Consider the following 21,733-nt stretch of genomic DNA (forward strand, 5'->3'; position numbering starts at 1 on the left):
TTGAGGAGTTCTTTATAGATCATGGATATCAGCCCTTCATCTCTAGTTTCCTTAGCAAATATCTTCTCCCATTCTGTCCCAACTTTTGTATCAGCATGAATGGGATTGGAGATTATGCTGAGTGAAATAAGTCAAGCGGAGAGAGTCAGTTATCATGTGGTTTCACTTACTTGTGGAGCATAAGGAAGAACATGGAGGACATTAGGAGAAGGAAAGGAAAAATGAATGGGGTAAATTGGAAGGGGAGATGAAGCATGAGAGTTTGTGAACTCTGAGAAACAAACAGGATTTTGGAAGGGAGGAGGTGGAGGTATGGATGAGCCTGGTGGTGGGTATTAAGGAGGGCAGGTATTGCATGAAGGACTGGGTGTGGAGCATAAACAATGAATCTTGGATATTTTGTATTAACACCTCTGCAAATAACTTTGCCATTTTGAAAATGAAGGAAAAAATTAATCTCATAATACTGAAAAAAAAATAATAAAATTAAGATAAATAAATAAATAATAAATAAAATCCTAAAATTATTTTTAAAAATAGCTAATATTTAAAAATAGCTAATATTTTTTATTTTAAAAAATAGCTAAATAAAAGTATGTGTTAAAAAATAAACACATACTTTATACATTCTATTTTTTAAAAAAGATTTTATTTATTTATTTGACAGACAGAGGTTACAAGTAGCGGAGAGGCAGGCAGAGAGAGAGAGGGGGCAAGCAGGCTCCCCACTGAGCAGAGAGCCTGATGTGGGGCTTGATCCCAGGACCTTGGGATCATGACCCAGCTGAAGGCAGAGGCTTTAACCCACTGAGCCACACAGGTGCCCCACTTTCTACATTTGTATCAAAAAGGATGAAAAAACAATTGGCTAGTTAAATTTCAATTGATTGAAATTTTATGATTCTTTTTTTCTTTAAGTATAATTTATTTTCAAAGCTATTCGTTGTGTTCCTACTTAGATTTCAAACTCAGCGAATTCTAGTTTTCTCTTAAACTCTGTTCTGATGAATAATTGCTATCTCAAATAGATCATGTAATCCCCCATCTTGGTATAAACTAATAATTAGGTTGTATTTTTTTTTTTTTTGAGGAAAGAAATTATACTTAAGCTTTGAAAGATCCTCCCAAGGAAATTGTATGTGCTCTGAAATGCTAATTATATGACATTAAATAATTCATGTATCTTACCAGTTTTATGGCATACTACATACTGAGTGAATACTTACATATATTCTTGCAAATTTTATATGCATATGTGTTACATATTTTCATATAGTTTTACTCATCTCTTCATCTAGAAAAATAAAACACAGCTCAGACTCAAGACATCTGAGTTTTACCAGGGTTAGTAAGAGATAATAGAAATTTTTTTTAACAGAACCTAGTTTTGCCAGAGTTAGTGTGTACTCTAAATTTTTTTAAAAAGACAACAAATAATTTTCCCTGTATAGCTCCTCTTATTTTTTCAACTGTTAATGCTTCTTTTTATATTAATAACCTTTTTTGCTGATCAAAAAGTCAATCACATTCACCTTCACTAAGACCCTCAGACTTCTATAACATACTGCTATCAGCCATCCTGCTGAGTTCCCCAAACTCTCATCCCTTTAGATTTTGTGAATAGATATTATATAGAAACATATAAATTATATAAAAATCAATAAAATTAAAGAGTTTAAAAGAATAGTACTTCTACTCAACCATCAATCCAGCTGTTCATCCATAAAACTACATATTTAACTAGTCATCAAATTTATTGAGCACTTTTTATATACCCATTGTAGTCCAGGTGCTAAAGATACAACAGAAGTAAAGTAGGCAGAAATCCCTACACCTTGAAGATTATACACTTAGGATGTTGTCTATGGAGAATAAACAACCAATTTATGCTGCATTAAAGGAGTTTCCAAAGTTCCTCTTGCTCCAAAGGTTTACTTAATTTTCCAACCCATCATGAAGATATTCTTTAATTTTAATATGAATTACTCTTCACTTCAGTTATTACTTAATTTCTCTATTGTCATGTTTCACTTTGAGAAAAAAAGTAAATTACAGACTACAGGAAACATATTGCTAGTTAGTATTTTTAAAATACAATTTATCAGGGGCACCTAGGTGGCTCAGTTGGTTAAGCATCCGACACTTGGTTTTGGCTCAGGTCATGATCTCAGGGTCCTGGGATGGGGTCCCACCTCAGGCTCTGCACTCAGCAGGGAGACTGCTTGAGGATTCTCTCCCTCAGTCTCTGACTTTTCCTCTCCCCATTAAAAATAATTTAATAGCATTTTACTATTAGAATTATTCAGATTTTTCCTTTTACTTAAAATAATTAAAAATAAAACTTCAATTTATCCTAAGTGATAGTTTTTACAGTGGTACTGAATTAGCATGCTTTTGTATGACTCAAGAAAGTGGTTTGAAAAGTTGGCTGCTTTTCTAGAAATCTTCAGAAGACTAAGAATAAAGATTCCAATAACTAGAGACATGCAAGGAACACAAATATAGAAATGTTGATGAGCCAATCCAGACCAAAAACGTTTTTTAAAAATAACTTCATGATAAATTTAATTGAGCTATTTCAATTTTCATTTAAATTCACTAATATAGTATTTATTTAGAAAAATTGTCATCATTGGATTTCTTTACTCTATGTAAGGGGGACTCTATGTGTGAATTAAAGGCCTAACAGTGAAAAATCCAAACAAGGGTGATAAAAGTAATATGGCAAAATGTTCATATTCTCATAAAAGAAGTTTTATTTGGTTTTTAAGTTTCAACTATTTAAAACAAATCAAACTTCAGGTAGATATGGGAATCTCATACATATTTTTGACATTTAGAGCAGAGGTTTATTAAAATTGCTAAAATTTATGACTGGTGTCTGATCTTTTTTACGTAAGCACGGGCTCATAGCCATGCTTTAGAAGCATATGCTGAAGCCATGCTTCAGAAACTCAAAATACTTTCTCTTAACAATATAATAATATATACGAAGTACGTGAGCAATGGGTATTTGTTTTGATATTCTTTCTGCACAATACTATTTTGCAGGAAGGGTAAAATATATAGATCACGAAACCTGCTGTGTTGTGCTGAATATAAAACAGTATATTTAGTGCACTACTGCTTCAGTGTCATTAATAGCACTCTAGAGTATATAAGATTTAAAGTATCTTCTTAAGTCCTTAACTTACTACCAGACAGTGCCTCAGGCCACTGAGAGATAAAAATCCCTTTGGTGTGATACTTCAGAGGTCACTAAGAATCATCATATTGTAGGAAATCCATTACAAAGTTCCAGATCCTTAAGATGAAAATTATAAGAAAGAAAATCAAAGAAAGCAAAATAAATTGTTGGATGCCTTTGGCTGACCTTATGTAATGCACACAATACAACAAAATATTTATTATTGGATAGTACTGAAAATCAGAAGTGATAGAAAATGAAGGGAAAATGAGGCAGAACTGAGAATAATGTCTATGAGTAAAATGAATGCCATTAAGCCCAACCAACTATGATGATTAAAATTGTGATAACAGGGGTGCCTGGGTAGCTCTTGTTAAACCTCTGCCTTCAACTCAGGTCATGATCCCTGAGCCCTGGGATCAAGCCCTGCATTGGGCTCCCTGCCCAGTGGGAACCCTGCTTTTCCCTCTCTCACTCCCCCTGCTTATGTTCTCTCTCTCACGGTCTTTTCCTCTGTGTCAAATGAATGAATGAATGAATGAATGAATGAATAAATAAATAATCTTTTAAAAATTGTGATAACAATTTGATCCTAACATTTTAAAGACAAAGGCAAAAAAAACTAGCATGGATAGTTGCTTGATTTACTATGTTCATAAAATAAATGTATAAATGTCTTATAGCTATGGAGGTCAGAAGTCTGAAATGGGATATACTAGTCCAAAACCAGTTTTGGTAGACTTGTACTCCTTTTGGAGACTCTGAGGAAGAATCCGTTTCTTTGCCAATTCCAGCTTCTAGAACACCAATCATTGCTCATAATCCTTTTCTTGGACATCTTTAAAGCCAGAAATGCAGCATCATCATCAAATCTCTGTGTTTGTTTGTTTTTGTGATCATTTCCCTTTCTCCTCTTCAGTGGTCAGATTCCCTTCTGTCTCTCTTTTATAAGGACACATATGATTGATTACATTTAGGGTCCCCTGGGATAATGCAGAATAATCTCCTCATCTCAAGATTCTTAAGCACATCTTCAAAATTCCCTCTGCCATATCAGGTAATCTGTATAGGCTTTAGGAATTAAAATCTAGATATCTTTGGGAGCCATTATTCACCCAATCTACAAAAACTCCAAAAGGAAAAAAAAAAATCATTTACTCAAGGGGGAAAAAAAATCCTAGTATTGAAATTAGAGCATTTTTGTCATTCCAAAAAAGGAAGACAGAATAGAAAATGTACTGATATCTAACTTGGAAATCATCTGAAGAGTAAAATCCAAATTATGTCATTGACCTTTTTTCTAAAAGTTCACCTATTGGTAAAATGACTATAGAATATCAAATAATTTATTTTTTTGAAAGTCATCCTTAAGTTTTCCATTTTAATACATTATTCTCTTCTCTTTTGGCTTAATTCAGAAGTGGATTTTGATGGTAGGAATTCTTCCCAAAAATAAATTTATGTCTGCTACAATAGAGAATATCTTTATCTGATATAATAAGAGAGATCTAAAAGTGTTCTATCTAGCTATGGCCAAATACTTCTAACCCTGGCATGTATGTTTAGTCAAATCTAATTCAGTTATACTTACATTTTCTAATTGCAAATATAATAGATATTATCACTCAGGTATATAAAAAGAAATTAGTATATTTATTATGACAGAAATTAGTATATTTATTATGATAGAAAAGGACAGAAATATTTATCTAATGAGCAAAAATATGATTAATATTATACATTATGAATGAATTATGAATATAAAAATATTTTTTTTCCTCTAAAAATCTGACCTCAGTGCTCTGGAAAAACATAAGTATGGGAAATATGTCACATTGTATGTGACAATGGTAGAATGTTCCCAAAGCCTAGGAAAAATAGGAAATATTTAATTCATTTATTATCTGCTTTCATTTTATGTGGAATTCTTTGACCTTATATAAGCTATGTTCTCCTGTGGTTGATGTGTTAATATGTGTTGGGAGTAATACATCCTAAGGTTAAGTTCTGTTTCCCAAAGAAACATCTAAAATAATAATAATATACCCACAATTCCAATTTTTCAGGAACCCTATTAAGATGTATTTTCCACATAGATATATTACTATAGACTCTCTTTTCAGTCTCATTTCTCTGCTTTAAATAAAATTAAAATACCAAATTTTAAATGGCACAGTATAGGTGAGTTCCATTCAGGAAAGATTATGCAGAACACCAGTCTTTAAAGCCACACTTAAGGAAGAAAAGGGCTGTCTCTTCCATACAAAGATTGATAAAGGGGTGTAAAATTGTATAGTTTCATTCATCAAGTCATCAGTGTTCTAGCAACTTGTTATAAAAAGTGAAAATCATAGACAAAGATTGCCTCCATTTCTGTGCTTATATTCTACTCAGTGTGATAGAGGAAATAAACAAAGAGTAAATAATACTATGTTATTAAAATAAGTGCCATGAAAGAGAGGGGTCAAGGAATTAGACAATGGATGAGGAATATGACTTCTGGGTTGAAAATTTAAACACTATGAACCCTGCACATTCAGGTCATCTAGTTTTAAAACCATTCCTCTGCCTCTTTGCTCATTTACTTTCAGCTTCTAGATGAAAACGAGTTGTGTCCTAATTATTTTTGTATCCCCAACAGGTAGCATAGTGTCTGACAAAAAACAGACCTTCAATAAATAATAGTTGGTGGATGGAATGGAAGAAAATATAGACACTTATTACTAAAAAAACAAAGTAAATGATTTTTCAGTTTGTTATTCACCATATTTGTTTAGTGAGAATAACTATATTCTATCTATATTCTACATTAAAACAGAATCCATTATTATTTTTTTTATTGGTACGAAATTTATATAAACGAGGTTACTTAAATATGTTTAATTTATTGGAACAGTTCTGAAAAGGAAGGTACAATTGGCTAGTTCCCTAAGGGTTAGGTGATTATATTTTTACATCAAAGTATTTTCTGCCATATTTTGTCAAATTAAAAACCAAGTTTCAGTAACTCATAGGAAAATGTGATCCCTTTCTGAAGCTTATTTCTTTTGAAGTTTTGATCGATAAAATAATGTAATTCTTCTTATACCCATTATCCAGTACAAATTCCATGATACTTGTATTCAGCAGATTTTTTTTTTCATTTTGTAAAATATACCAAATAAGAAACTATCAAAAAAAAAAAGAAATTATAACTCATATATATTCTATATTAAAGAAAACCTGAATGTTTATCATCATTATGGCTAGAATAACTTCCTACCGATAAATGAAACAGTAAAATATTTTATCTCACAATTGCCAGAAATTTAACCTTTTTTCATTCTTCTGCAAACCACTCCCAACCTGAAATTATATGTAACATGCATTTTAGGTAACACTGTACAATAGAAAGAACAAGTTAAACTCAGAAAGCATACTATTCTAGTGCTTGCTTTGCTACTAATCTCTATTTGAAATTGGGGAAATTATTTAATGAAACTCTATTTCTTCAATGTAAAGTGACAATTATGATAATATATTGAGAAGTTTTGTAGACTAGGATGACAAACATGGTGATTTACTATGTTTTAAAATATAATAAAACATTTTCTAACTGTACTTTTATAAACAAGATCAATTTGGAAGCTACTTATATGAACTTGAATATCCCTTTTTTTTTTTAAAGATTTTATTTATTTATCAGAGGGAGAGACGGGGAGAGAGCGAGCACAGGCAAACAGAATGGCAGGCAGAGGCAGAGGGAGAAGCAGGCTCCCTGCTGAGCAAGGAGCCCAATGTGGGAATCGATCCCAGGATGCTGGGATCATGACCTGAGCTGAAGGCAGCTGCTTAACCAACTGAGCCACCAGGTGTCCCGAATATCCCTTTTTAAAATATCATCTTTTTTAAAGATATTACCCCTTATGTTATTTTTTCAAAAAAATCTTTTTCAAAAAAAGATTTTATTTATTTATTTGAGGGAGAGAAGAACACACATACACACATGAGGAAGGAGAAGGGCAGAGGGAGAAGCAGCTTCCCCATGAACAGGGAGCCCAACTTGGGGCTCAGTCCCAGGATCCTGGGATTATAACCTGAGTTGAAAGCAGATGCTTAACCAACTGAACCACCCAGGTGCCCTGAACTTCAATATCCTAATACACATGTAGTAATTCGGTTTTTCTGTATTGTTAAATTAAATAGTTAAAACACTCATTGGCCATCCACCCAATTAATAGAAAAATTCATGATTATATTTTCTTCTTTTGTATTTTAACAAATCTTACATGTCATTCAGATATACTGTTGCCCACTACAAATGATAATGTATTAGTTAGATAGATAATAGTGAGAATCATATACACATACAAATAAACAAAGAACTTGCAAATACAGAACTAATGAAAATTAAAATAAAAAAGCACTTCTGGTCTCAGGTAACACATATATTCTCCTGATCATTGATTTAATTGATTTATTTTTGGCTGGGGAATGAAAGAAACTGAGAAACTCAGTTACAAACTGAGAAACTTGTTAAGAGGGGATCTGGACAATAATTTCTGATGATCTAAACAGTAAATATATTGGGTTATATTGTGTGAGAATTCATGTGTTAAGAGGAACATCATTAGTATTCATGTAGAATGTCATGAAAAAATTTGTGGTACAGTAAATTTTAATAGAATGGTGATTTTGCTTATTTTATTTTATTTTTCAAAAGATTTATTTATTTATTTTAGAGAGAGTAAGCGCATATGAGTGGGGGGAGGGACAGAGGGAGAGAATCTCCAAGCTGACTCTCCCTGGGGGCTCACTCTCATGATCCATGAGATCATGACTGGAGCAGACACCAAGCGCTGGACGCTTAACTGAATGAGCCACCCAGGTGCCTCAGTTCTGCTCATTTTAAAAGATAATAATCCCCTTATGTTATTTTTTCATTCTTATCTTTCCTTTCTGCTATTAGTGATTTATTAGAGGAGTTTCACATATACCTTGTGGATAATATAAATATAATTTTTAATAATGTTGCAAAATGGTAGTTCCAGGAAATTACAAATATGAAAGTCATTCAAAATACATTATCACTTTATAATATAACAAAAGATTTTTATGTGCTAAGTGAACACACACACAGACATAAAAACAAAAAAAAATCAGATAGAATCTATAAATAGTGATAACAAAAACATTTAACATGCATTTATTTGCTTATCAAATCACCATTTCTTCCATCTCACTTATATTTTAATTCTGGTTAATCAAAACACTTCAAGTTCAATATAGAGTAAATCTCCACTTAATATGTTTTATTAGAAATCATGTACATTTTTAGCAAATGTTTGTAAAAGTATCTTCTATTTGTCAAGTTCTAAACTAAACTCTGGAGATCAAGAATATGCACAATGGATACGCCTTCCTCCCACCTAAGCTGCAGATTATAGGCACAGGGATTATAGAAGAGGATTCTTTTATTTCTAAAGTGGCACATGCATGCTTGAAACTCAGATATTGAAGGTGATAGAAAATTTCCAATATTAAAAAAAAAAAATTTCATATTGGAAGAAGTAGGAGAACCAGTTAAGGTAAAGCAAAGGAGAAACATCTAGGTAGATATGGAGCATGTGCTATGAAAAAGCTGGGGGACAAGATAAATACTATTGTGTTTAGGGGACTAGAAGTAGTTTAATTTTGCTTTTGCACTTGATAGTGAGTTTAAGTATCAGTTAACAGTCTTAGTGGAAACTTAAGGTAGTCTCTGTGTGGTGAGCAGAGTCTATGTTCTAAAGGGATTTTCAGTGCCTCAGATCTGAGTATGCAATGTGTCTAGATAATAGAAAATGATTGCCCTGGAGCAGATACAAAGGCACTAAGTATGTGGTAAATACTCAGGCAGTGTGTTTCCCTTCACTTATCTGAGAAAATGCTAATGAGAATAATTTTAAGGGTAAATTAATGGAATAATTCACATAACAGAGACTTCAAGTGATATATATTATAAATACCAATAAAAATAAGTCAGTATAATTTGTTTTATACTGATTTTTAACATGATAGTTACATGTATGACTTTTTAACCTATATTTAAGTATTTTTTTCTATACAGTGTGTACATAATACATTTTCACCTGTGTTTTTTTTTTTTAAAGATTTTCTTTATTTATTTGACAGAGAGAGATCACAAGTAGGCAGAGAGGCAGGCAGAGAGAGAGAGGAGGAAGCAGGCTCCCTGCTGAGCAGAGAGCCTGATGCGGGACACGATCCCAGCACCCTGAGATCATGACCTGAGCCGAAGGCAGCGGCTTAACCCACTGAGCCACCCAGGCGCCCCTCACCTGTGTTTTCTATGAAATTAATCTATATATTTTCTTTGGTTAGAGAATTAAAAAAATGTGTATTTTATTTGGCATTAATAGCCAGATAATAACAATGCCAAAGTTTAATAATCAACACAGACTTCATTGCTGTGTTTTGTATTCGTTCAACTTTCATTAGATGGTCTGTGTCTCTGCCTTTTTTCACTTACCTAATTCCATGTTATATTAAAACTTTACATTGACTTTGATGACTGTGATAGCCTTTAAGCCACGAGTCCTTTGTTGATTAGTATGTTTCCGAATTTTCCCTTTCACATTGGCTTTAGTTTCAAGTTTATTTAAGCTATTTAAAAACATACCTCTCATTAACTTGAAATCACATAATACAAACAAAAATAATAGCAATTTCCAAAGTACCACTATTCCAAGTTTTCAAAATAACAGGGATTATTCCATTGTTCCATTAATAATGAAATAGAAACTCAACAATGCCAAGAGAGTAATCTGAATAATCTGATAGAAGAACAGCTAAAAGGTCTCAAATTCCATGCTCTACCAAATATTTAATTTCTGGTTTTTTGTTTGTTTTGTTTTTTTAAATTTTTTATTTTTTATAAACATGTATTTTTATCCCCAGGGGTACAGGTCTGTGAATCACCAGGTTTACACACTTCACAGCACTCACCAAAGCACATACCCCCCACAATGTCCATAACCCCACCCCCCTTCTCCCAACCCCCATGCCCCAGCAACCCTCAGTTTGTTTTGTGAGATTAAGAGTCACTTATGGTTTGTCTCCCTCCCAATCCCATCTTGTTTCATTTATTCTTTTCCTACCCACTTAAGCCCCCATGTTGCATCACCACTTCCTCATATCAGGGAGATCATATGATAGTTGTCTTTCTCCGCTTGACTTATTTCCCTAAGCATGATACGCTCTAGTTCCATCCATGTTGTCGCAAATCGCAAGATTTCATTTCTTTTGATGGCTGCATGGTATTCCATTGTGTATATATACCACATCTTCTTGATCCATTCATCTGTTGATGGACATCTAGGTTCTTTCCATAGTTTGGCTATTGTGGACATTGCTGCTATAAACATTCGGGTGCATGTGTCCCTTTGGATCACTACATTTGTATCTTTAGGGTAAATACCCAATAGTGCAATTGCTGGGTCATAGGGCAGTTCTATTTTCAACATTTTGAGGAACCTCCATGCTGTTTTCCAGAGTGGCTGCACCAGCTTGCATTCCCACCAACAGTGTAGGAGGGTTCCCCTTTCTCCGCATCCTCGCCAGCATCTGTCATTTCCTGACTTGTTGATTTTAGCCATTCTGACTGGTGTGAGGTGATATCTCATTGTGGTTTTGATTTGTATTTCCCTGATGCTGAGTGATATGGAGCACTTTTTCATGTGTCTGTTCGCCATCTGGATGTCTTCTTTGCAGAAATGTCTGTTCATGTCTTCTGCCCATTTCTTGATTGGATTATTTGTTCTTTGGGTGTTGAGTTTGCTAAGTTCTTTATAGATTCTGGACACTAGTCCTTTATCTGATATGTCGTTTGCAAATATCTTCTCCCATTCTGTCAGTTGTCTTTTGATTTTGTTAACTGTTTCCTTTGCTGTGCAAAAGCTTTAGATCTTGATGAAATCCCAATAGTTCTTAATTTCTGGTTTTAACTTGTGAATGAGATGATGATATTTTCCTCTTTATCAAAAGGTAAATGTTTGCAACTATTGAAAACAGAAAATATGTTGCAAGTACTAAAACAGTCACTATTTGAGAAATAATAATATTGTGGAAACAAACATACCTTTGTATGTTCTAGTGATATTTCAAAAAATGAAAATAATAAATCAGTAGTTATAGCTTATTCCAACTTCATATAGGTACATTGTTTCAATGCAGATGACTTGAAATGTCATATAAGTATTAAAGTCTATAAATTCAGTGAATGTTATAAAACTACATTGTAAATAAACAGGTTTACAATCTGTAAAAATAAGAAAGAAAATTTCATCTTTAGGACATTTATTTCAGTAATTCTGAAATTTTTCAAAGTATAAATTATATAAGATAATCTATAAAATGATTCAAGTAAATTGTTTTAAGTTATGTAAGATAATCTATAAAATGATTCAAGTAAAGTGTTTTAAATTGAATAGTTCCAATATTTTGAATTATGCTGATAATATATAAAAACTCCAGTAATTTTATAGGTAGATTCTGGTTGCCACTAACCAAAACAATCCCATACTGTATGATCAACAAAAACTCTGAAATATAATGTTTTAATTTCCTGTAATTTGTAGAAGAGAAAATTCTCTTATCCAGAGACCAACAGTGGACTTTTAGGAGGATTTTCTTAATGATTCTGTTTCTAAAATCAGATTCTAAAGTCGGGAAAAATGCCTTAACACAGTCTCTCTAAATATAAAACAAGAACAACTTTCCACTAACTTTGATTCACACATAGATCCTTTTCCTCAAAACTTCAAGAAAGCTCTTTATTACTGGATATTAATTTTAAATGCCAGAACAGGGACGCCTGGGTGGCCCAGTTGGTTAAGCAGCTGCCTTCGGCTCAGGTCATGATCCCAGCGTCCTGGGATCGAGTCCCTCATCAGGCTCCTTGCTCAGTGGGGAGCCTGCTTCTCCCTCTGTCTCTGTCTGCCATTCTGTCTGCCTGTGCTCACTCTCTCTCCCTCTCTCTCTCTGACAAATAAATAAAATCTTTAAAAAAAATGCTAGGACAATTTTTAGGAAATCAAGGGAGTAAGATTTTTTTTCTTCTTGAAAATTGTCATCTTGTTCACTTACCTTGCCATCTGTCCTTCTGTTTCGACCTACTCTTTTGTTCATTTGGGCTCTGTTGAAAATCCTTCAGAAGGCCCCATAGTTGTATCCAGATGGGGGTCAGCTTGAAAATTCCAACTGCAGCTGTGTTAAAACAGACCATGACACATATTGTCAATAAATCCCCTCTTTTACAAATTCTATGACATTTTGATGATTCTGATTAGAGCAGCTTCTTTTTGGCTTATACTTTCATGAAAGTTTCACATTGTTATAAATGAAAAGTATTATTCTAAAGCTCTAAATGCTTTTAAAAAGCAGACATTTTAATTTCTACACTGATGTCTTCTAAAGTTTTTGTCAAACATATGCATCTTATATCATTTGTTTTAAAAATTTGATAGTTGTCAGTTAAAAAAACATGAAATGTTTTCATTGTTATGTGAAGTTCAAATCTAAGAATATGGATCCCATTTGATATTATTCATTTGGTTTCTGAATATTTACTTAATATTTATTGATGAGGTTCTTTTGTTGTGAAATTGATTCCAAAGAACAAACTATATTATTTCATTATCACTTAATTGTGATAATCAATCAACAAATATTTATTGAATGTTTAATAGATATTCAGCACTATCTTAAGTATATAGTTAAGTTAAAGGTCTCATATTATTTGTAACCTGTTCAGGGAGCTAAGAGTAACAACAATGAAACAAAAGAAAATAAATCTAAGCAGTATGAAGTTTCTAAATTATGTGGTACTAAGAGTAGAAGTAATAATAATGAGAAAGTATGATGTATCTTCTAAAAATTTATTTTATATATGTGTTTTTAAATCTTGCTATATTAGTTTCATTATCTTTGGTTTAACGGTATTTTTCCTTGAAAAATTATCCATTATGAGGATGTGACACTTCCTGTTTTGTTGTGGCAAATGAGACAAATAATCTGCAAGACCTGATTGCACATCATACCTTCAACTGCTTTATTAGCATTGAATAGGATACTGACAGAATGGCTATGGAAATGAGCATCAAAGAAAATAAGACATATGAAGAGTAAGGGGGCAGTCTCTCTAAAGTGTGAAAACAAAGACACAAACACACACAGGATGACCCTGAATGTTAAAGCAAGGATCAGACACTAACATAAATGGAGGAGTTACTGTCACAAAAGTTAGAATGTATATATCCAAGATAGAGTCAAAATTAGAGCAGATCAAAAACATTAAGATATTACATGAGCATTTAAGAATAAAGAGCATGAAATTAATCTATACTGTGTCTAACCTCTGCTTTACTTCTTACCAGTATTTAGAAAATCAATTGCCGTTTTGGACATACATGTGCCCATTTCTAAATATGATTATTCTTTATCAAATGGGTTTATTTTGAGAATTAACTGTAATATGAAGGCAATTAACAAGGCATAGAAACTAAATTTGCAGAAGCATACAGTGCATGTTACCTAGAAATAAACCAGTAAATTGCTCATTGCAATCGGATACAAGACACTTCCATGAAATTCATTGAGAGTTAAACAAAAAAGAAAGTCCTTGTGATCAGCATGTGCAGGAGGAATGCACTGAATAAATCAGTGCATGACATATGATAGCTACTTAATAAACATTTGTTAACTAAGAGTTGAGCAAATGAATAATAGGGACTGATTACTGTGTCTTCATAAGAAATAGAACATGATTCTGCTTCATATCACTCCAGATTATTTGTGAAAACTAAAATCATTTAGATGTTTATTTCTTTTGTTTTATTTGCTTTGATTTGGATTATTCAGATACATAAATGTGTTTTGGGCAGATTATTGAATGGAAGGCAGTGTACCCCAAATATCTCCTAGAACATATCTATCTCATTGTACTATATATTAGAGTCCATATGCCACAAGTGGTTTTCCAGTTCTTAACCAAATGCAGATTGGGTCTTCCCATTAAATTTTCAGAAATTGATAAGGGATGCAAGTGAAAAGTGATGTCTAGATAAAACATGTGAGGTTCCAGTTTAACCGATTGATTAAAACAAAGAGAGAGAGAGTAGAAGACGTATTGTATTTTGTAGACAAAAGTTTGTTATTTCCCAACCTGAAATGGCTCTAACAATTAGCATTCCTGTTCCCAGATGGGTAGAAGGTGGAGATTTGTAAGGCAAGAGATAGATGGACATCAAATCAAACTTGGAAGATCTCTATATACTCTCAGTGTGTATTTTCTAAAATTTTGGCACGCCAGAGAGCGTGCTGTATATCTACATATCAGATATTGCACTGGTAAACTCTGAATTTAATAAAGACACAAAACACCTAGACAGGAGGCCATGTGATGACAGAGGCAGAGATTGGAGAGATGGAGCCATAATCTAAAGAATGCCAAGGATTGTTGGCAATGCTGACACCTAAGAAAAAACCATGAAACAGATTCTCACCTACAGCCTTCTGAGAGAGCATGGACACCTTGATTTCAGACTTCTAGGTTCCAAAATTATGAAAGACTATTTTTTTTTTTTAACTCAAACCTCATAGTCAATGGCACTTTGTTATAGCAATTCTAGTAAACTGATACCCACACCAACTCCTAGCGTCTCTTACTGGACAGCAAATTCCTTGCTGCTGGGTTAACTTCCCTTTTATGGCTCCCATATAATTCATATTGCACTTTCTACATCAACACTATACAGTAGAACCATCTACAATGATGAGAATATATGTGTGCTGTCCACTGTGGTAGCCAACAGCCCATATAAGTATTGAACGGTTAAAATGACTAGTGCAACTTTCTTGGCAAACACGACAGCTATTATTGGAAAGAAGAGTTCTAGACAATGTAATCATATCAAGAACTAAATTTAATTATCTCTTCTTATGCCATGTCATGCCATCTATTTTCTCTTCTGATAAAGAATAAAGCATTTAACATAACCAGTGACTCCTCAAGCATTTCTTCTTCTTCTTCTTTTTTAAATATTTTATTTATTTGACAGAAAGAGACACAGTGAGAGAAGGAACACAAGCAGGGGGAGTGGGAGAGGGAGATGCAGGCATCCCGCTGAGCAGGGAACATGATGCAGGGCTCAATCCCAGGACGGGGCTAGATCCCAGGACGGGGCTAAATCCCAGGACCTGGGATCATGACCTGAGCCGAAGACAGACGCTTAATGACTGAGCCACCAAGGCACCCATCCTCAAGTATTTTTAAGCAGATATTTCTCCTTGCCAAGTATTATTCACTTTAACTCTCCACCTAGCTACACACCATGGTCCATTGTGTCTCAAGACCTTTGCCCATCAATACTTGTAATTTTATCTCTTCTTTTGTGACAATTTGCTCTTATTTAAACTTTGGCTGTCAGTTTATTGTCTCTACCCTGAGACGGCAAACTATAATATGCTGCCACTTATAATATGCTATGATCAACCACCCTCTTTTATTGTACTTATCAGAGTTAAATCATGTTTGTGTGATTATATGTTGTCTGCTTCCTCAATAAATATCATACCTCATGATGCTGAAAACATTTATGATTCTTGGTCCACCATTGAAAATGACAACATGCCTGGCAGATGGTAGGCAGTTTTGGAAGAATGAAAGATGAAGTCACCTTGACTTTGGCGTGGATTTTTAATCAATAATTTGTACCACTTCATTTCCTTATCCAACCTTTAAAATCTAGAAGCATCTTGCTCAAGTTTAAAACAGAATCTAAGTCATCTACTCCTGACTCCTCATTTAAAGAAGTGTATGCAAATATAGAAAAAAAAACAAACACTCTCAGTAGCATTGGAAGCTAAAAATCATAAGCAATTAATACCAAAATCTGGGATGGATTAATACTAATTAAAAAGCAGATGGAATGGAATTGAGATAAAACCAACCTAGGCTTTTGCTTTTGTCTTACATAGGCTTTACTCTATGAATGAGAGACCATATTAAGTAGATAAGATGGTACTTCTTGCCTCTCCTACCATCTGTCCACTGACTCTGATATCCAGTCTATCTATGTAGAAAACCTGGCCTCCTTCATTATTTTGTGAGGCAGAGAACTACTTTCTTTACCACTTCAAATGCTACCAGAACATTTGAAAACAAATATTTTTGTAACAAAAGAAAATAACTTCATCTACTCAGTTAATGCAAAACTGATTAACTGTATTAGGGAAATGTCTAGTAGTAAAAATTGCATTGTGTGATTACAGGAATATTTTGAGGAAAGAACTGTTGGTGGCGTATGATGTAAGAATTATGGAAGAGTAACAAGCAGCAGTAGAAGCTATATATCAATATTTTCTACATGTTCTGCTTATGTAGAATAAAAGTGACCCATGAAGTAAGGATAGAAAAAAGACATAAGTTAATGGACCTATGGTTGACACAGCTATATAATAAACAGCAAACTAGTAGATATTAAAATCTGTCAAAGTGAGAATGTGATTTAAGTAATATAACAAACATTGATCTAAGTTGCTCCTCCAGCATTGATTTAAATGTCCAAGTCACATACAACATGAATTTTATGATACAAAGAGTTTAGTAGTTCTCCTTTTCCTCATGCATCTTCTACCCTCCACACATTTGTCAATTTTTGTAATCCTGGCCTTACATTATTGTCTTGCATTATATACCCACATAATTCAAAATGGTTTGTGGTATAATCATTTGGACATATCTCACCATTTCATGGAATTAGTAATGATGTTAGAAGGAAGTTAATTAGAAGGATATAATGCAAAAAAAAAAAGAAAGAAAGAAAAGAAAAATGTAATACATACAAGGGAAAAGTAAATGAATCCAGAAGACTTAGAAGAAGCAGATACTTCTAAAGCAGGATCACTTAGATGCAGGATCAAATTTCAGGAGGCTGTTATAATTAAGATCACTATAAAAATTTTTGCCTCTTGGGCATCTGGGTGACTCAGTGGCTTTGCCTTTGGCCCAAGTCATGATCTCAGGGTCCTGGAATTGAGCCCCACATCAGGCTCTCTGCTCAGCAGGGAGCCTCCTTCCCCCTCCTCCTCTGCCTGCCTCTCTGCCTACTTGTGATCTCTCTCTCTGTGTCAAATAAATAAATAAAATCTTTAAAAAAAGATTTTGCCTCTGTAAAGAGATAGTAAGCTAAGAAAGCAAAATGAGCAAGGTATGAGGAAGTGAACTGAGGCATAATAGTTAATGGAAACTCTAGAAATGAGAACACTAGTCTTTGGGTAGAAGAGAACTGATTCCACAGAAAAATCAGATCAGTAATATGGAAGGCAACTTGAATAGCATTCCCAGAATACAGAAGTGAAGTGCAAAGGGTCAAACATGATGAGAAGAAAATTATGCACAAGAACAGAAAACATGACTTAACATATACAAAAACTTATATTTTGAGGGAGAACTGAAAAAATTTAAATTCACAATGTACTTGGATTGAATCTTTCTCATATGAAAATTGTAGCAAACTAAGTGTCAGATTACTACAATTCAAGCAGCAATAATAATCAAAAGACCAATGAAATAGATATCTTCTAAAATTATGACTGTATTAAAACCACAAAAAAAATTGAGGTAGATAAAATTACATACAGAGAGATTCAGGTTAATCTGAGACAGTGCTGCAATACCAAATTCTAGTAAAAATGGAATTTTGAGGAATTATTTACAGTTTTGGGAGCCAGTATGCAAAAATAATTAATGTAAGATTATATTTAGTTGTGATCCCCTTTCCTTGTCATCTAAGTTTAAGGAGAACAGGCTCATAGACTTCCTATTCTTTCTTTATATACTACAGTCCAATTCTAAGAGGATCCTTTAAGTGCAAAGTTGTTTGAGGGTTCTATGAGGTACCATCAGAAGTGGGGGGATAGAGTTAGAGGAAAGAAAAAAGTTTGAGGGCACTTTTTGGTTTTGTATATAAAAGTGAAGTATGGGGTGCCTGAGTGGCTCAGTTGGTTAAGCATCTGCCTTTGGCTCAAGTCATGATTCTATCTAGGGTCCTGGAATGGAACCTCACATTGGGCTCCCTGCTTAGCAGGGAATCTGCTTCTCTCTCTCCCTCTGCCACTTCCCCTGCTGTGCTCTCTTATTCTCTATTAAGTAAGTAAATAAAATCTTTAAAAATAAATAAATAAATAAACAAACATATATAAATAAATGGAGAAGTATAAAATAAATTTGGTGCGGTAAAGAATGTTGATGAGAAAAAGAAAGATAATTTTGATGAATGTTGTTTTGTGTATGATTATGCATGTGAAACAAACTTAAATAACTTGATTTATTTTATTATATTTTTGGTATACAGAATATCTTTGGATGTGAGATCTCCTGAGGATATGTTATAAACCTCAGAATAACTACTACAAAAATACACACGCAAATTACAGATCTATTTAAGAAAACATTCAAATAGTGAAAAACAGACTGCAAAGGGAGGTCAGAGAAACAAGAAAAAACAGGAGAAAATTTGAAAACAAACTAAATAGTCACCCAATCATATCAATAATTACACATATATGTGTGTGCACTATTACATACATATAAAAAACAAAAGCAGAAATTTCAGAATGAATAAATAAAAAAATTCCAAGTTTATGTGGTTATAAGAGGTACACTTTAAATATAATTTCATTTTTGAACACTTTTGTTACAAACTCCATAAAATTATTTGGAGAGTTTTCCATTTATTCTGTGCTCTGATTCAGCTTATGTTTCAATCTTAAAATTGGTAAAACTATAATCTGTCTTTACATTATAATGATTACATGTAATAATACAAACTTACACAATAAAGCTCCAAGACAGTGTTATAATTTTAGTCTTAGTCAATTATATGTTTTATAAAACATAAGAAAAACATATCAAAAAAGAAAAGTTTTTGGACTAAACATATATTTACCATTTTTTATGCTCTTTGTTCTGTTATGGGAATTTAGGAGGCCATCTGGTATCATTTCCCTTTCAGCTGGAACAATTTTCTTTAGCTTTCTTTTAGTTAAGTTCTTCTGGCAGTATTCTTTTTGTTCTCTTTCTATCAAAAAGTCTTTATTTTTCCTTCAGTCATGATTTATATTATCACTGAAATTAGAATGTGGGGCTGACATCTTTTTATTTTTCTTCATCAGTTTAAAAATGTCCATTCTTCTTGTCTCCGTCATTTTTGATTGACACGTTAATTGGATTACTGTTTCATTGTATGTTAAATGTAATTTTCCTTTTGCTGCTGTCACAATTTGCTTTTTATTTCCAACTTTAAATACTTTGACTGTAGGAGGTATGGGTATGGCCTTCAGATTTATTTACATGTTTTGTTTTGTTTTTTTAACATTTATCTACAAAACCTCTCCTAAGAATTTGGGAAAATTTCAGCCATTACATCTTTTAAGTATTTTTTTCCCCATCTTATCCTCTTTTCTGTCATTCCAGTTCCATGCACTTTTGACCCCATGATGCCATTTAACATGTCCTTGAGCCTCCAGGTATTATTATTTGAAATATTGTTTCTTTTTGTTCTTCATGTTGGATTATTTCTGTTTTTATACCATCATGTTCACTTACTCTTCTGCCCTTTTCATTTGGCTAAGTCTATCTAGTAAATTTTTAATCTCAGAAATTCTATTTCTCATTTCTAGGGTTTTTATTTCTTCCTCTTAACATTATTAATGTTTGAGAAAAAGTATGGAGTACTTAATTTGACTAAAGGGGAGAAAATTCTGAATTTCAGTATTCCTATTTTTCTTTAAAAAATGAAAGACATTGGGGTACCTGGGTGGCTCAGTGGGTTGGGCCTCTGCCTTTGGCTCGGGTCATGATCCCAGGAACCTGGGATTGAGTCCCACATCGGGTTCTCTGCTTGACGGCGAGCCTCCTTCCCTTCCTCTTTCTCTGCCTGCCTCTCTGCCTACTTGTGATTTCTGTCAAACAAATAATAAATAAAAATCTTTAAAAAAATGAAAGGCCTTAAAACACTCTTTGAATTATGATTCCAGGGGCAACTGGGTGGCTCAGTCGGTTAAGCGCCTGCCTTTGACTCAATCATGATCCCAGCGTACGGGATCAAGCCCTGCATTGGGCTCCCTGGTCAGCAGGGCGTCTGCTTCTCCCTTTCCCCCTGCCCCTGCTCTCTTGCTCTCTTACCCTCAAGAATGTGCTCTCTCTAAGAAAGAAATAAACATAAAAAAAGAAACATGATTCAAGAAAAGATTATGAATGTGTGCTTTTATACATTGATTTTTTAAAAGATAAGAAAGAAAAGATAGTCCTTAGCTACATGGTTTAACTCACTAACAACTTGAGTATTAAATTTTTAATCTAAATTTTGAATCTGATTTTAATAAGGTGTTCATTAATATACATTCATATATTTAACCCAGTTATGATTGTCTTCTATAATCTCTTTCAATACCAGCCTACCAAATATCTAATGAAGGTGGAATGCATGCAGTATTTAGTAAAACATCAGCATAAGACAATTTAGATTCATAAGACAATTTGAATTCAATGATTTGTAGAAATGTTATCCTTCAGTAGAGCAGAAAATTATCATTTCATAATTTGAAGCAGCGTTTTGTTAACAGTTTTGTGCACATACACAAACACACACTATTTCTGTGGGTTGAAAACACAAGAAGCTCTTTAAAGCAGGGCTACCAAGAGTTCTACATAAGTGATTATGAATTATATTTCTCAAACTGCATTGAACAAGGAATTATTTTTCAGGAACATTTAATAGATCTTGTATTTATTAAAGCTTCCACTTGAGGAAAATTCGTTTATAAACATTCCTTCTTGCTTATACTTAAAATTTTATAAAACATATTTTAGGGATGCATGAGTGGCTTAAGCCTCCAACTCTCGATTTCTGCTCAGGTCATGGGCTCAAGCCCCATGTTGGGCTCTGTGCTCAGCTTGAAGTCTGCGTGAGTCTTTCCATTTCCCTCTTTTCCTCCCCTACTTGTGCTCTCTATCTGACATAAATCAATAAATCTTTTTAAAGAATTTTTATTCACTTTCTGAAACACTACCAATGATTTACAAACAAATCTTTCAATGATGATTGATATTTTGTTGTAGTTCTGGTTTGGGGAGTATCTTAGCTCTTGGAAATGTATGAACACTTAATTTTAGCTCATATTTTGAAAGCAAAACACTTGACATTCAATAGCTTTTAGATTATAGGATAAGATAGCCTTTCAACATATTCCATGAATAACATTTGACATTTTAAAAGAACATTTAAAAAATGCCCTCTTTCAACTTTTAGACATTGCGTTGTGAGAGGATGATGCCTGACACTGACACTGTTGCAACCATCTTGTGATAAAGAGGGTGGTGAGAATAAGGTGGTGGAGAGAAAGAGAGGGAGAGAGGGAGAGAAATATAGGACAGATACAACTGTTCATTTTCTTATTCATAAATAGGGTCAAGAGGCTTGTATATAAACAGAATTTCTTCCTCAG

This window comes from Mustela putorius, unplaced genomic scaffold (genome assembly GCF_011764305.1).
Source record: "Mustela putorius furo isolate JIRA1106 unplaced genomic scaffold, ASM1176430v1.1 tig00003974_pilon_pilon_pilon, whole genome shotgun sequence".
Taxonomy (NCBI): Eukaryota; Metazoa; Chordata; class Mammalia; order Carnivora; family Mustelidae; genus Mustela; species Mustela putorius.